The sequence below is a fragment of the Cupressus sempervirens genome, chromosome 4, assembly GCF_028749045.1.
Source record: "Cupressus sempervirens isolate cs-2001-9-10 chromosome 4, ASM2874904v1, whole genome shotgun sequence".
NCBI classification, from domain to species: Eukaryota; Viridiplantae; Streptophyta; class Pinopsida; order Cupressales; family Cupressaceae; genus Cupressus; species Cupressus sempervirens.
In genome coordinates this window covers 466,671,155-466,689,590 of record NC_143121.1, presented here as the reverse complement: position 1 = coordinate 466,689,590, position 18,436 = coordinate 466,671,155, and positions in this window count along the sequence as shown.

Below are 18,436 nucleotides of genomic sequence, written 5' to 3'. Positions count from 1 at the left end.
GTCATAGGTTAACCTGTGACCCCTTTTGATGCATTCCCAATGGGTCCTTAGGGGTCTTAGAGCTCCTAGGGACATATATTGTCATGAAATGTGTCGAGAGGGGTCATAGGTTAACTTGTGACCCCTCTAAATGCATTGGAGCCAATCAAATGCATCCCAAGGGGCCCTAGGACCCCTAGGGACATAGGTTGTCATGAAATGCATCGAGAGGAGTCATAGTTTAACCTATGACCCCTCTTGATGCATTGGAACAAACTACATGTGTCCCTAGGAGTTCTAGGGCCCCTAGGCACATAGGTTATCATGAAATGCATTGATAGGGGTCATAGGTTAAACTATGATGCCTCTTAATGCATTAGAACTAACCACATGCATCTTGGGAGTCTTAGGGCCCCTAGGGACATACGTTGTCATTAAATGCCTCAGGAGGGGTCCTAAGTTAACCTATGACCCCTCTCGATGCATTATAACCAACCAAAAGTGTCCCTAGGGGTCGTAGGGCCACTATGGACATACATTGTCATGAAATGTGTTGATCAAGATCATAGGTTAACCTATGACCCCTCTAGATGCTTTGGAACCAACCAAATGTGTCCCTAGGGGCCCTAGGACCCCTAGGGACAACTTATCATAAAATGCATCAAGAGGGGTCATAGGTTAACCTATAACCCCTCTTGACACATTAGAACCAACCACATGCATCCCTAGGAGTTCCTAAGGCCTCTAGGGACATATGTTGTCATGAAATGCATTAAGAGGGGTCATAGGGTAATGTATGACTCCTATCAATGCATTGGAACCAACGACATGCATCCTTAGGGGTCCTAGGGCCCCTAGGGACATAGATTGTCATGAAATGTATTGAGAGGGGTCATAGGTTAACCTATGACAACTCTTGATGTATTGAAAACAACCACATGCATCCCTAGGGGTCCTAGGACCCCTAGGGACATAGGTTGTCATGAAATACATCGATATGGGTCATAGGTTAACCTTTGATGCCTCTCGATGCATTAGAACCAACCACATGCATCCTTAGGGGTCCTAGGGCCCCTAGGGACATATGTTGTCATGACATGCATTGTGATAGGTCATAGGTTAACCTATGACCCCTCTCGATGCATTGAAACCAACCACATGACATACATTATCATGAAATGTGTCAAGAGGGGTGATAGGTTAACCTATGATGCCTCTCAATTCATTAGAATTAACCAAATGCATCCCTAGGGGTCCTAGGGCCTCTAGGGACATAGGTTGTCATGAAATGCATCGACAGGGGTCATAGGTTAACCTATGACCCATCTACACGTATTGGAACCAACCAAATACCTCCCTATGGGTCCTAGGGCCCCTATGGACATAGGTTGTCATGAAATGCATTGAGAGGGGTCATAGGCTAACTTATGACACCTCTCGACACATCAGAACCAACCACATGCATCCCTAGTTGTCCTGGGGCCCCTAGGGACATATGCTGTCATGAATGCATCGAGAGGGGTCATAGGTTAACCTATGACACCTCTTGATGCATTAGAGCCAACCACATGCATCCCTAGAGGTCCTAGGGCCCCTAGGGACATAGGTTGTCATAAAATGCATCGAGAGGGGTCATAGGTTAACCTATAACCCCTCTACATGCATTAAAAACAACCAAATACCTCCCTAGGGGTCCTAGCGCCCCTAGGGACATAGGTTGTCATTAAATGCATTAAGAGGGGTCATAGGTTAACTTATGACACCTCTCAATGCATTAGAACCAATCAAATGCATCCCTAGGGTTCTTAGGGCCCCTAGGGACATATTTTATCATGAAATGCATCGAGAGGGGTCATAGGTTAACCTATGACGCCTCTCAACACATTGGAACCAACCACATGAGTCCCTAGGGGTCTTAGGGTCCCTAGGGACATAGGTTGTCATGAAATGTGTCAAGAGGGGTCATAGGTTAACTTATGACCCTTCTCGACACATTGGAACCAACCACATGTGTCCCTAGGGGTCCTAGGGCCCCTAGTGACATAGGTTGTCATGAAATGCATTGAGAGGGGTAATAGGTTGTCATAGGTTAACCTATGACCCCTCGACATGCATTGGAACCAACCAAATGCCTCTCTAGGGGTCCTAGGGCCTGTAAGGACATAAGATGTCATGAAATGTGTCGAGAGGGGTCATAGGTTAACCTATGATGCCTTTCGTTGCATTAGAACCAACCAAATGTGTGCCTAGAGGCCCTAGGGCCCGTAGGGACATAGGTTGTCATGAAATGCATTGAGAGGGGTCATAGGTTAACCTCTCGATGCATTAGAACCAACCACATGCATCCCTAGGGGTCCTAGGGCCCCTAGGGACATACGTTGTCATGAAATGCATCGAGAGGGGTCATAGGTTAACCTATGACCCCTCTCAATGCATTAGAACCAACTAGGGCCACTAGGGACATAGGTTATCATGAAATGCATTGACGCATTTTAGATATATATTAACCAATAACCTATAATAATTCCATATATATAAATAGATATTATACAATTATAAATTATAATAATAATAACACATTATTATATTTAATAATAATATAATATAATAATACATTATAATCTAATACATAACTCATAACTCATTATACATTTAACTCATTATATATTAATAACATATATAATATATTACGTTATTATATTTAATAATAATATAGTAAAAATAATAATAATATAATATAATAATCATATATGTATATTATATTTATAGATTATAATAATAATAACATATATTATTATATTTAATAATAATATAATATAATATACTCATAACTCATTATACATTTAACTCATTATATACATTATAATCTTAATCTCAATTGTTATTTCCCTCCAATATTTTGACCTCAATATCGGATATTCGATCTCAAATCAGATACCCAATTTTACTAGCATGATTTTCCCAAAATATTCCTAGTGACTGTAGACCCAACAACATCACTTTTTGTGGGCCATTTTCACAAGTTTTGGGAAATTCACATTTTGGGGCCCAAACGATCGGAAAAAGTTTGATAATATATCCCTAGGTGTCCAATATTGTCCTCTGAATAGGGAGAAGTAGTAGTAAAAAAGCTAAATACAAAAGGAAGGTATCCAATGATGACATTGTGGTATATAGGGAAAGGGATAAAGTAAATCACTAAAGGAAAAGACAAGTTATGTTAAATGTGAGTCAAGTTGATGATGAATTAGTCGAAGGTGAAATCATAGAGTTAGATAATGAATATGTGTAGTTGGGGAATGAAAATGTACCAATTGAAAATGATAATGTCGGGATTGAAAATTTAGAGAATAAAAATTTGGAAGATGAAATATTACCAAGTCATAATGTAAATTGCATGATTAATCATGCTGAACATGACAATGCATAAGAACCTAATGCGTAGGAACCTTACATATCTCCTAATTATAATCAACATGAAGGTTCTAGAACACCAAAATGGATGATAAAAATTGATGAAAAAATTATTACCAATTTGGAAAGAAAAAAATCAGAAAGAACCATTCGGTTATGGGCTTCAAGACTATATAAGATGTTTTTGCAACAAGACAATGGTGGAGCAAATGTAGCTTTTTATGCACTTATTAAAGATGCAAAAGATGAGACCTATGCTTTCCAAATTGAATATTTGTCTCAATAAAAAATTGGAAAGAAATGCCATTATTGTGAAGAATCTTTTTAGTGCTCTCGATAGCATTGGGAAAAGTAACAGGGAGAAGGTTAAGAGAGCTACTTGAAGGGTTATTACAATCTCTTTGGTAAGTAATCATTTGAGAAATGATAGATATATGAGACAAACTTGTATTGACTTGAATCTAAATCATAGTACTTTGAAAACAACACTTAGTAGAAAAGAGAGAATTGATGACCCTCTTCAAAATAAAACATGGGCTTTTGGTGGGAGACTTCCACGTTTTGATAAGAAGCTATCCAATGATGTGAAGGAAGAAATTACACAATTTTGGCACTACAGCTCATGAGTATCAGCCAATGCTAAAGATGTGTTAAAGTTGAGAATTGGCATCAGAGACCATACACCACATCCTAAACTCTATTTGGAGGTAAGTCAAACTATGTTGTTCAAACAATTTAGAGAGAGTCATCCAAGTCTTCATATATCACAAAGGGCTTTTGAATCTTTGAAGCCATTTTATTGTGTGCCACTTAAAATTCAAAATACATGTTGTTGCAAATATCATGTTGAGTCTTCTATGCACGATGAACTATTACGCTCCATCCATTCTACTTTTCATAGTAAAGAAATGTTGGAGAATTGTAGTGCTAGTGGGCTTCCAAAATCATCAAGAGACTTGCTAGATCAAGTTTTATGTCGTAGAGTTGATGGTTGTTTCTATTATAGAAATTCTTGCTTAAATGAGAAGTGCTCAGAATGTGGTGTCTTATCCAAGTTTGAGACACATTTCCATGAGGGGTGCGAACAAGATCTTGGAAAGATAATAGTAAAAAAAAAGGTATATGAAATGGTGAAAGACACATTGAAGAGTGGGGGTGAGGGCTCTAGATGTGAATTGGTTGCAAAAGAAACCAATGTGGCTAGTTTTATTTTAGATTTCAAGGAAAATCTTTTCTACAAGTATGCAAGACATAGTCACAGGTCTCAGTGGTTGGATCAACAATTTAGAATGTGTAAGGAGACTTATCCCATTAACACTATTATATTAGTTGTTGATTTTGCTAAGAACTAGACATTGCAACCTCAAAATGAGACACAATCTCAGTATGACAACTCTATTCAGATTTTCATCCACATAACATATAGACATGCCCCTGATAGTGAGAAAGATAATCAAAAGATTATTAGAGAGTATCATTTTTATATGAGTGATGATAGATCTCACTTTGATTTCTTAAAGGAGCATGCAATTGCTATAGATAGACATATCATTTGGTCAAATAATTGTATAGGTCAATTCAAGAATGCTTACATATTTTATTGGTTGTGTAGGATGCATGTAGAGAGGGGGGTGCCTCATATTTGGAGTTTTTTTTGAGTCTAGACATGGGAAAGGGGAACATGATGGAGCAGGGGCATGTGTGAAGAGAGCTCTAGTTAAGAAGCAATTGAAGATTTTAGCAGTAGAGCTTCTTGATGCTCATAGCATTGTTGATTGGTGTAGTTTAGCATTATCACAGGGGGGGACTCTTGATTCAGTGGTATGCATGTTCTTTGGTTGGTTGAGGAAGGGTTCATAGGTGATAAACTAGATTGTGCTACAATGAGAGACTCGTCAAAAATGCATTCATTCCAGAGCTTTGATTCTAGTACATAGACCATTTGAACTCGACAACTAGCTTTCTTTTGTCCTAGTTATTTTTAGTGTGATTGGGATCATTGTGAGTCAAGTGAGTGGGTGGACACATGGGCTCCACATTATCTTACTTCATTGTCTATCATACCCTCTATCAGAAATGATGACATGGAAAGTTCACTTGAGCATAACCATCTATCAAATCTTCTTCAGCTAGGACATGTCTTTGCATTGGTTGCACCATAGGGGAATTATGAAAAATTTGATTATTGGTTAGCACATTGTGTAAGAAGTAAACAAAAGCTTTCACAAGTGATCACAGATGATGATGGATTCACATATCCTACTAGTTTAGTGGTTGTTGCTAGAACATGTCTATGGACATACATGCTTAGAAGAAATGGAATTCCTACATTTGAAGACTATCAGAAACACAAAATAATTCTCATATATTCACATCTTATTATAGCAACAAATGTAAAGTTGTTGAAGCATCAAGGAAGACCAAAATTAAAAGAACTTTTTACTATTACTAATGCTGGTCATAAAGCCCTGTTGGAGACCCTAAAAAAGGGAGAGGACCCTACTAGAACACTCGAATAGGTATATTTACTTCTTATGTTATTTTCTTCATAATGATTAAGTGAACTGATGATTATCTTGTTTAATACAATAAGTTACCAATATTTTTTATGATATTGGAATGTAGGTACATCATGAAGAGTTGGGGGGGGGGTGTGTTGTTGGGGAGAATTCCTAAGATTAATGATGTAAAATGCCAAGTTTTTTTAGTATATGGTTTTTGTAATAATGAAAAAGATAGGTTAAATTAATTACATGTCCTAATTTGTATTTTGGTAGGTTCTTTGTAAGGAATTATAAGAGGAAGATATTGAACAAGTTCTTGCAAATCATATTTGCATGTGATACAAGGTTATAAGGACAATTTTAAGAGCATTTATAGCTATATGAGTATTGAAGCAAGGAGACAATGAAAGATAATTGCTTACGGATATCTTATTACAAGTTTTTCTTTTTTCTTATTTGACATAGGTCTGACATTATGATTATTAAAATCATTTTTATCAAACTAATCAAATAAGACAAATACTTGTGTGCTTTGCTACATTTATCTAATCTATTTGTATAAACTCAAAGTATTGTTTTCCATATATATCCTAGTTTATCTATTAATTTTAAAATAAATAAAAAAATTTAACATTTAAATCAAAGCCATTATATTGAACTAATATTATGTTCAAATAAGAAAAACTAAATAAAATAAGTAAATTTCATTTATTATTTTCTTATTTTGTTGTTCTAATTTTCAACATTGGACACACCTCTTTTTATTTTCATATAGAGAGAAAGGAATGAAACTTTTATAATCTAGAATAATTTTATTAAATTTGAACTTATGACCTCTTATTCAAAAACCAAATTCTCCACCTTTTGAAAAACTTAACGAATGAAACTTTCAAAAGATTGGAGATAATTCATGATTCATTAATTCCTTATGGAAATCTCAAAGCCTATTAGAACCCAATTTATAAATTCAAAATGATGCTTCATATCTAAGAATGCAATTTTTTGAAAGTTTTTAAAGCATACTTAACAAGTTCCATTCATGCACATCTGATCACGAAGACCCTCCATCGTCCGTGGCCACCTCGTACCAAGTAGTCTCCAAGGTTCTCTAAGTGCATTTTGAGGTCAATCTTCTGAGGGTCATAACTTGGATCTCATGAGGGCTATCAATAAAACATCAAATTCTACAGGGTGGTGATGCCAAGGCCTAAAATAACCTATCTCATTTTTGAGAGATCACATTCCATTTGGATTCGGCACAACAATCTTGCTCGATGCCAAAACTCGTAGTGTGCCTCAGTTCATAGGTGCACCACAACATAACTTTGAAACTATTGATGTTGGCATCAAATCATCAGCACCATTAGCTCTAGATGGATGGGTGAACCCTAGTGACACCCTTGTTCCAGCCATGGAGACCCTCCATCATTTGTGGCCACCCCATACCGCGTAGTCTCCAAGGTGCTCTAAGTGCATTTCAAGGTCAATTTTTTGAGGGTTGTAACTTGGAGCTCATGAGCACTATCGATGAAATGTTGAATTCTATAAAATGATGATTCCAAGGCCTAAAATAACCTATCTTATTTTTGATAGATCACATTCTATTTGGATTTGACACAACGATCTCGCTCGATGCCAAAACTTGCAGTGTGCCTCAATTCATAAGTGCACCACAACGTAACTTTGAAACTGTTGATCTTGGCATCAAATCATCAGTGTCATTAGCTCCAGATGGGTGGGTGAACCCTAGTGACACCCACAGAGCCCATCCATCATCCACGACCACCCCATACTGAGTAGTCTCCAAGGTGCTCTAAGTGTGTTTCAATGTCGATCTTTTGAGGGTCGTAACTCAAAGCTCATGAGGGTTATCGATGAAATGTTGAATTCTATAAGATAGTGATGCTGAGGCCTAAAATAACCTATCTCATTTTTGAGAGATCACATTCTGTTTGGATTTGGCACAATGATCTCATTCGATACCAAAACTCACAATGTGCCTCAATTCATAGGTGCACCATAGCGTAACTTTGAAATTGCCCATCTTGGCATCGAATTGTTAGCACCATTAGCTCTGTATGGGTGGGTTAACCCTAGTGAAACCCTTGTTCCAATCACTAATACCATCCATCATCCACAGCCACCCCATACCAAGTAGTCTCCAAGGTGCTCTAAGTGTGTTTCGAGGTCGATCTTCCAAGGGTCATAACTCGAAGCTCGTGAGGGCTATTGATGAAAAATCAAATTCTACAAGATGGTGATGTCGAGGCTTAAAAAAATTTGTCTCATCTTCAAGAGATCACATTCTATTTGAATTTGGCACAATGATCTTGCTCAATGCCAAAACTTGTAGCGTGCCTCAATTCATAGGTGCACCATAGTGTAACTTTGAAATCACTAATTTTGGAATTGAATCATTAGTACCATTAGCTCTAGATGGGTGGTGAACCCTAGTAACACCCTTGTTCCAGCTGCAGAGACCATCCATTGTCCATGGTCACCCCATACTAAGGAGTCTCCAAGGTGCTCTAGGTGTGTTTCGAGGTCGATCTTCCAAGGGTCATAACTTGGAGCTCATGAGGGATATCGATAACCCCTTACCAAGTTTGGTGAACTTCTCTAATTAAGGATTTAAAAATATAACAAAAACTATTCAAAATTGCAAAAGTTGCAAAAGTGAAAATGAGTGCAAAGATTTAGTTAGGGGTTTGAGCATGACCATACAAGGTTGGAAACACCTATATAAGGTGTGAAATGATAGCATACATTAATGAAACCAATTTTGTTAAGTGGATCACTATGGGTTATGTGAACCTCGTGTAGGAGATTAACAAGCGTGTTTATGTCATGATAGCACTTCAAATTAAACATTGCATCCAAATTTGATAATAAAGGTTGTTAAAATGTTATTCACAAATTATTGCATTTGAATCGAATATAACAAATATGATCAAAATTAATGATATTCTATAAACATGAATGATACACATGATCCAGGATAAATTGAACAATACTAGATACTAAATTAATATGTATATCATTGTGCACATAAATGACAAAAATATATGTCAAAATACATGTATCCATAGAAAAATTACACAAATATATATCAAAGATCATGTATCCATAGACAAAGTACACTAATATATATCAAAATACATAGATCCATATACAAAATGTGGTTGATCATGCCATCACAATGTGTATAATATCAGTGTTTCTATAAACAATGTGGCATATGCTATCTCAAAATGTCTCATGACACATCCTATGACAACTATACTATCCTAGGGTGTTAGTGGATGATCAAAATGTAGCCTCTTCACTACACTAGGTGGATTAGATGCCTCCTACATAAACAAAAAAGGAAAACCCAAAGTTAGACTACTAAATGTATATGATTCTTTGTATCTAACATTGAATTACTCAAATGCATAATGATATTTTTTAAATGAATATTTATACTATTAAACTTTCATAATAAATACCTCTCTTGTCGACCTCCTACACTGGTCAGGAGTCCTCTTGTATGCCCTCGACAATGCTTGTACCTCACTGACTGTGGCCTATGCATGTTTAAATATGTTTGTCAGATGACTCTATAACTATAACTATAACATTATAATTCATAGCATGCTAAATTTATAACATATTTAATCATGAATTCAAACTACAACTTACTAGTGTAGGCTCCTCCTAGGATATAGTGGCTACATCATCAAATCTACAAAACTCTTCCGTCGAACCTCATGTGCCCTAGGAGTTTCCTATGAGATAAAAAATAGTATTTGTTAATATCATGGAATTTAGTTTTGAATTTATTTATGAAGATAAGGAAAATAAAAAATAAATGATACTTATACATACAATGAGGCTCTAGGTGCAAATGGAAATGCTTGAGCATCTACGATGCGAAATCTGTATGGGCTCATCGGCAGTAGCCATGCCCTATATACAATAAAGAATGTAATTAAATTTCATTACCATAAACATTTTACAATAATACACCAATATTTAATCCAATAGAAAGTAGGTAATTACCTTTCCTTTGTCAATGGGTGTTGGCTCATCGCCCACACTTTGTCCTCCAAGGACAGGTGGTACCTGCAAGATAAAAGAAAGATTAGAAACCATATATGATACAATATCAAATAGAAAAAATAATGAGAACACAACATAATGTACTATAGAGGTCTCAAGGCACAATGAAATGGCCGAGAGCATGGCATCATCAACCTGTTGCAACTCCTTCTCGGTCATCAACTAAACATGAATGAAGATCACATACACATATAAGTCAGTATGGCTTGAAAATTAAAATTACTCTATTATAAAAATTAACTTTAAATCACATATGTCAACAAAAAAATGTATACATGTACCAACACAGAAGGAGTCCATGCATTTTCATTCCCCTCCTCTCTTGCATTAGGGTATGTAGCCTCTACACATGTGTCTGGTGAATCCTTGTCTAATACAAAATGATACTCAAGAAGATCACCAATGGGACCTAGGAAAATATTCTTGCATGTAATGCAAGTGTGAGGCACACAAATGTGTGATGAACTAGCTGATGATGAACTGGCACTAGCATCATCAACACGGGGAGGTAGGATTGACCTAGTCTGAGATATCAATAGGCTACTTAGTCTATGAATGGCTCTAATGGTTTGAGAGCTAGCCTCTGTGATAATATCAGGATGCTGCACTCAAGGAGGGGAAGTGACATCAGTACAGGGGACAAAAGTGCTAGCTTTCTTTCGCTTGGGGGAAGGTCTATTATAAGGAGCTCCTAATCCTACACCCATGTTGGGCTTCATGCTCCAATAGTTCATGTTGAGGCCCAACACAAATTTTGCATATAATTTTCTAAGGAAATAAAATGACACCTCTAAATTGCTATGCGGAGGGATATCAAAAACCATCCACCAATGATCCCAAAATTTTGCGTGTATGGTGTCATTTGTGCACCATTTAATCGATAGTTTGGGTTTTTTGTGATCGACTGGTATACTAGTTTTTTGGTTCACAAAAAGGCCAACCAAATTATCTTTGGTTATATTGAGGGTTGCAATCTCATCATAGTCCAAGCCATCATCAAAAATCTCATGCATTTCATCATGCCAATGAAAAGTGGCATTTTGTTTGTTGGTAAGGGTTTCAATATTATCCACTATGGTGTTTAACGTGGATAACATAGGAGCCAATGCGGGTACATTATTATATGTTGTTTGCAAGGCTCTCAATTTGGTGAGATTTTCAATTATCAAATCCTCGATTCGAGGAGGGTTTTGAGGGGGTAAAGGATCATTTGGTGGATGGTTTTGTGGGGGCACTAGATCATTTGGTGGGGGTTACAAGGAATAGTATTCCTTGCCTTAGTGTCATCATCTTGATTAGCCATTCCTATTAATTTGCAAAACATAATTTATATTAAGAAAAACCTTAATTTTAATAATTTCTATCAAAAAAACCCTAAATTCTAACAAATTCAACTAAAACTAACAAATTTATGATAAAATTTATTAAATTTATACTAAAATTGATTAAAAAACAAAAAAAAAAACCTTATATCATGTATTTGATTGAAAACCCAATATCCATGCTACAAAATCTGAAATATAACTATGAAATCAACCTGTGGTTGCATTTTCTTTTAATAACACTGATAGATATCAGGTATCCAATATAATATCGAATACTCAATATTATCAAATATCCAATATAATATCAGGTATTCGATAATATTGGGTATCTGATATCAAATCGAATACCCGATAAGGGTTGGGCCTTACTTTCTAGGTTTGGTATTTGGATGGGTGAAAAAAAGTCAGAGTAGATTTTGGAATGCTTTTAAACATTTTCAAACTCCATTTTTTTCACATCACCACTTTTGGCACACCATGATCCTACATATACCCTCTAATTCTATGTGATTTTGACAATATTCAAGATTTTTTCTCTAAGTTCAATTCCATTAGATTGGAGCTTTCTAATTATCGCATTACTAAAGATGATGAGCAATTGATATTATCTATTCTTTCCAAGCTAGGTCTTGAATATACAATCTTTGTTTCCATATTCTATGCTACTATGGATGCTCTTGGTAGTGCATACAAAATGCCTTCTCTTGATGAATTTGCAACTTAGCTCACAAAGGAACAAGCAAAGTTAGCACACATGGGTCAATTGAAGCCTTCAAAGCATCAAGTATTGGTTGCAAATGACTCATCTCTAAAGGCTCCCAAAGGAAAGGGAAACACACAATACAAGGATCCTAAGAAACATGACAAAGGTGATGACTCTCCTTTACAACATAATATTAAATCCAAGTTCTCTTCAAGAGAGGAAACATCTAGAAGAAAGAGAGATAAATGTGCTTATTGAAAAAAGTTAGGACATGAAAAGAACAATATCTAGTTGCCCTCATCAGTGTCTTCTCCTTCTTCTCAATATCAGGCAGCTTCTACATTGACATCATCATCCAAACCTAAAGGACAAGCACTCATTGCTTCCATACATCCATACAAGGTAAATGGTTTCTTGATTCAGGTGCATCACATCACATGACATCTTCTTTGGATATGTTTTCTTCTATTGAGCCTTGTACTTCTCCACCTATATTAATGGGTAATAATGCATACATGAAGGTTTGTGGGAAATGTTCTATTCCTATGGGAGAGTTTTGGTGTAAATAATTATTTAATATTTTACTTAAGTTTACTTAGGTTAATGCATTATTTTAATATTTATTTATTTAGTCACTTAGGAGTATGTGCACTCTTGTGAGTTATCATATTGACAACACAAGAGTTCTCACCTTTTTTATGCACATGGTGTCTACAACACAGGAGTTAGCACACTAATTAAGCACATGGTGTCTACAACATCTCCACTTGAGATACACCTTGTCATTCTTATCCTCTCATCTAGAATGATAGATAAGATGTGTGCTTATTTTTCATGCTTATCTTATCTCCTAGTTCTTTCTTGAGATATTCTAGGTGCTTCTTGAGAGGCCTTTATATACAGGCACTACTAGTGTGTACAATCATCTGACATACAATATAGAGCAATGTATGAGAACATACTCTGATATATTGATCATACTCCTTTTTGGTCTACAGTTGTGCTTGTGTTCGAGTTCTACGATCTTGGGTGAATCTTGCCCTAAGGAAAATTATTACATGGTATCAAAGAAATACCAAATTCTTACATGGTATTAGAGCTATACCAAATTCTTACAAGGTATCAGAGCTCTTGGAGAATCTCTCTTCACATAGCTATTTGAGACCATCTTCTTACTTTAGCACCTCAGCTCAAATTTGGAATATCGTAGTCATTGGGAGCATCTATAGCCAAATCTAACCTTGCCATTGCATTTGAAATGTTGATTCGATGAAAATCGGCTATAGAGTTGCCTACCTTAGGCCAAAGTTGATTGTGAGGCAATTTTTTTTGCAAACTGACACCCGAAGGACCGATTTGTAGAATTGGTATGATAATTTTAGATCTATACATTTAATTTTTAGATCTACATTTTTTTCATCTACATCTCTACTATTTTTTTTGGATTTGCATTATTTTCTAGAAATTTTTTGGCCATCGGGCCATAGGAGAGATTTTTTGCAGGTGAAGATTGAAGCTTGCTGGTGCAAATCAGGTATTTGCATCACATTTAGAAGGTCAAAAAACCCCCCAAACCAATTTTTTTTTTCATCCAAATCGGACATCTGAGGCAAAATCTAGAGCTGTTTGATTTTTGGAGGTGTGACAATAGCGATTCAGAAAAAATAATAACAGAGCAATTTTTAAACAATGATATCTCCCTCATACGGACTTGTTTTTGCGAGAATTTTTTTTAAATTTTGGGGTAGAATTTCATGATCTACACATTGGTGTAGGTGGTTTGAGATCTCTATTCCTAAATTTTTTTGCAACTCACAAATCTTAATTTTTGCCACTTAAAATGCTTGGTACGAGCTCATCTGGACTCCAAATTAGGTTCTATTTTTTTTGAAAGTGCATTTTTTTTGTCTACTTTCTAGATCTATAATTGTATTATAGGTTCTATGGATAGAAATACTACTTTCAAAAATAGGTCCTAAATTGGCAAGTGTCTATAGGGTGCCCAAATCATACATGGGGGGGGGAGAGAGGGGGGGTGGTTCTTTGATTGTTTTTTTTGCATTTTGGGGGGTACCTTGTTTAGTCCATAATGGAAGAGGAAGATTGAATTATCTTGACACCAGACAACTATAAGGAATGGAGTGAATTGGTTATCCCATATCTTAGCATAATGCACTACCATATGCGAGAGGGCTTTTATATGATGAGGACACATGTTCCATCCTTTGTCGTGCATTCCTTTTATTTATGGATATGGAGGTTATGGATTCACCTGATGACTTGAGGTTAAAAGATTTATATGATATTTGGATTCATCTTTGGGAGATGTATGGAGATCCACACATTCCTCCTTTCCCAAAAGATCTTATACCTCCAGTTATAGTTGCATCCTCTCTAGATGAGATCACACCTCTAGATGCTCCTGTTGCTCCTACTGATCATGTTTTAGCCATAAATGTTTTGGATTTAGTGCAATAGTAACCTTCATGCCTTCCTAATTTACCTTCATGTGATGAATTCCTTCTAGACATAGCCATGCTATTCATGGAGTCTCACATTAAAGATGTGGGAGACATCCTTGATGATATTCATCATCTTTTTGAGGAAAATTCTTTATCCTTTGCCACAGTGAATGATTCATGTACTTTAGCACAATAGGGTACACTTTGTCTTCTAGTTCCAGCCTTAGGTGATGACTTCTTGACTAACATTTCAAGTTTGTTCATGGAGTCACACACAACAGACTTCAGAGACTTCTTTGATGATATATCACTTTTCTTTGCTAAGGAAAATCCTTCTACAGTTGTTGCAAGGGATCACTCTGACCGTCATGTCCATTCTCTACATGATTAGTCTTTATAGGCTAATGTAATTGTGGATACTTATGTACAACACTTGTTCGAGGTCTCTTTATCATTTGAGGAGACAAATGGTTCTTTGGAATAGGTTCTACAACAATCCTTCCTAGATCTACACGTCTTCTTAGCATTTTTGGAAGGAGCCACAATCAGTATCGACATAGTGATAGTTGAGTAGGTTTTAGAGATACCTTACATCATCAAGATTATTTCACCACATAGGGAAAGCATCTCACCTATACCCTTGCATTTTTTTCTTCCAAAGGGGAGGAAGATCATTCAATGGTCATGGATCAGCTTTTACACTGGAACATTTCTCATTGGTCCACACACTACCTTTAGTGGGGGGCTACCTTGTCACCATCTTCTCCTTTATTGGGGGGGGGAGCGCTTTTTCCTCCCACTTCTCTTTTGTATCTACTTGATGTATGTCATAATGGGGGGTCTTGATTACTCCATTGATCCATGCATCCCCTTTCATCTGTCTTTTTAGGGGAGGGTTTTTCACATGAGGTTTTCCCTCTTTCTCTACTTTATGAGAGATTGTAGATCATTATGTACATGGGTACTTAACATGGCCTAGTAGTTGGAACCCATTTTGCATTTCATCCTAGTTTTCGTAAGCTTAAGGGCATTCCCTTAAGTTGCACTTAAGGGGGGGTGTTGGTGTAAATAATTATTTACTATTTACACTTACTTAAGTTTAATTAGGTTAATGCATTATTTTAGTATTTATTTATTTAGTCACCTAGGAGTATGTGCACTCTTGTGAGTTTTCATGTTGACAACATAGGAGTTTGCACCTCTTTTATGCAGATGGTGTCTACAACATCTCCACTTGAGATATATCTTGTCATTCTTATCCTTTCATCTAGAATGATGGATAAGATGTGTGCTTAGTTGTCATTCTTGTCTGGTTCTTTCTAGAGACATTCTAGGTGCTTCCTAAGAGGCCTTTATATACAGACACTCCTAGTGTGTACAATCATTTGATATACAATATAGAGCAATGTATGAGGACATACTCTGATATATTAATCATACTCCTTTTTGGTCTACAATTGTGTTTGTGTTCAAGTTCTACAATCTTGGGTGAATCTTGCTCTAAGGAAAATTCTTACATGGTATCAAAGCAATACTAAATTCTTACACGGTATCATAGCTATACCAAATTCTTACAGGAAGGGTACATTTAATGATGTTCTTTGTGTACCATCCTTGACTACTAATCTCCTTTCCATTTACCAAATTACTCATGGGGCACAAGATAAAATTGTTGAGTTCACTCCTGATTAGGTCTATATTAGGGACATGGAGACTAGAGATGTCATAGCTATTGGAGTTGTTGATCATACATCATGCTTGTATTCTTTTGCACACTTTGTTCATAATGATGATGATATTCATGATGTACTTAACCCTTTATCAAGGGTGAATAATTCATGTGAGGAGAACATTGGACACTTGAATCATTTTGTTCTTGAGACAAGTGTTGAACTTCCTACTCCTCTACCTCCTGCTTCTTTAGACATGAGTTATACTATTCAATAGGATGATATTTGTACTTCAGATCTTGTAGTGTGGGATGAATTCCTGGATGCTCTTTCAGATGAGTCTCATAATGTAGATTTGGTTAATACATTTGAGGGGGTTTCTCTTTGAGATACTTCTTCACCTTCTTTGGAGATTGGATTTCCCAACTCTTCTTGTTCTCTTGTTTTTTCACATCTCATAGGTTAGCTTGATGGTGTGATAGATTCTTTGAACTTGGAGACACCTATTCAGTCTTCAGAGATGCATACATGAATACCGTCTTCCTCCTTCCTCACTTTTTACATGGAGTGGCTTCTTCATCATTTGATGTATTTATCTCTTCCTAAGAAGAGACATGTTTCTTGGAGGCATTGGATTATCTTTTGTTTGTAGGTACTCCTCATCTATATTGGAGCTTCTTCATTATGGGGGGGGGATATCATTGCTCCTTATTTCCTTCCTATGGGGGGATCATTCTTTGTATATACATGATGTATGCAATTTTTAGGGGGTCTTGAGTACTCCATCCATCCATGCATCTTGTTTTCATCCCTCTTTTGGAGGAGGTTTTTTCCCATGAGGTTTTCTCTCTTTCTCCATTTTATGAGAGATTGCATTTCATGTATTGTATTGCATATTATGCATGGGTACCTAAAATGGTCTAGTAGCCAAGACCCATCTTGCATTGTGATTTTAAGTGTTTTCCCCTAAGTTTCACTTAAGGGGGGGTGTTGGTGTAATTTAATATTTACTAATTACACTTACTTAAGCTTACTTAGGATAATGCATTGCATAGTAGTTTGTGATTGAGACACTTAGGAGTTTGCACTTCAATTAAACACATGGTGCAGGAGAATTCCACTCTCGGTGGTCATAGTTGTTATCTCATCCCACATTTAGTGCACTTATCACATTATCATCCTCATCATTTCACATACATTATTGCATAATAGAGGATGATCCACCTTTGGTGGATATGTGATTCTACCTTGTGTGGGTGATAGCTTATCTTCTCCTTATCATTGTCTCTTATTGCCTCTCCTACACAAGGAGGCCTATTACATACATTTTAGATCAATCAACTAGATGTCAATCAAGTCCATTATCAATAATAGCATTCTTACATCTTCATGCAATTGTCTTGCCAATCTCTTGTGGAAGTTTTCTTGGTCTTTCATTTGATCCTAGGGGTTTTGTACAGTCAACTAAAACTCTTAACATAAATAACTTGAGAGATCTATTCCTAGTTGAACCTTAGCTAAATCCCAAAAATAAAATTAGATACCACAATAATAACTTCTACAATATGATAAAATATGACATAAAATAGAGATATGCAACTAATAAACAAGAAGATATTAATCTAACTTTCTTACAACCATTAGAGCTTTCAAATAGCTTCTAACTATGCAACTCTTGTTTGTGCATAATGTATATTTATAGAGGTAATAAAAAGCTCTAGAAATTGCTCTTCTAGAATATTTTACATTCTATAATGTTATACTCAAAATCTAGAATGTTCCATTTAAGTCTCTAAAAGTTACAATCTTAATGTTCTGTAGAAGACTAGAAATTTTCTCCCATCTACTCTAGAACATTCTACAAAATCTCAATCTTCCTAACAAAAAGTAGAGTATAAGCCTATAGAGATGGGAATAGATTTGGTTATAACATCATCAACAAAACCATTTGTACGCTTTTGAACATGTGCACTTAAAAAAAATAGCCTAGTAAAGAATTGCACGTTGAAACATTTTCTTTGATACCCTAATTCATTATCTTGGTGTATCACATATTTGTCTTGTCTATATTTCCTACACTTCACCACACATCAACTAGTAGGCCATAAAGTAGCACATCTAGTATCTAATTGTCCTACTACATATCCATGAGAACTTGCTTTTCTTCTTCAAAATGGACACAATGTCCAAGATCTTGCATCTTTTTATTGTAATGGATGTGGCTATCCTCCATCCAAATTGTATAGTTGACCATTTTTCAAAAAATTGAAATCATCAT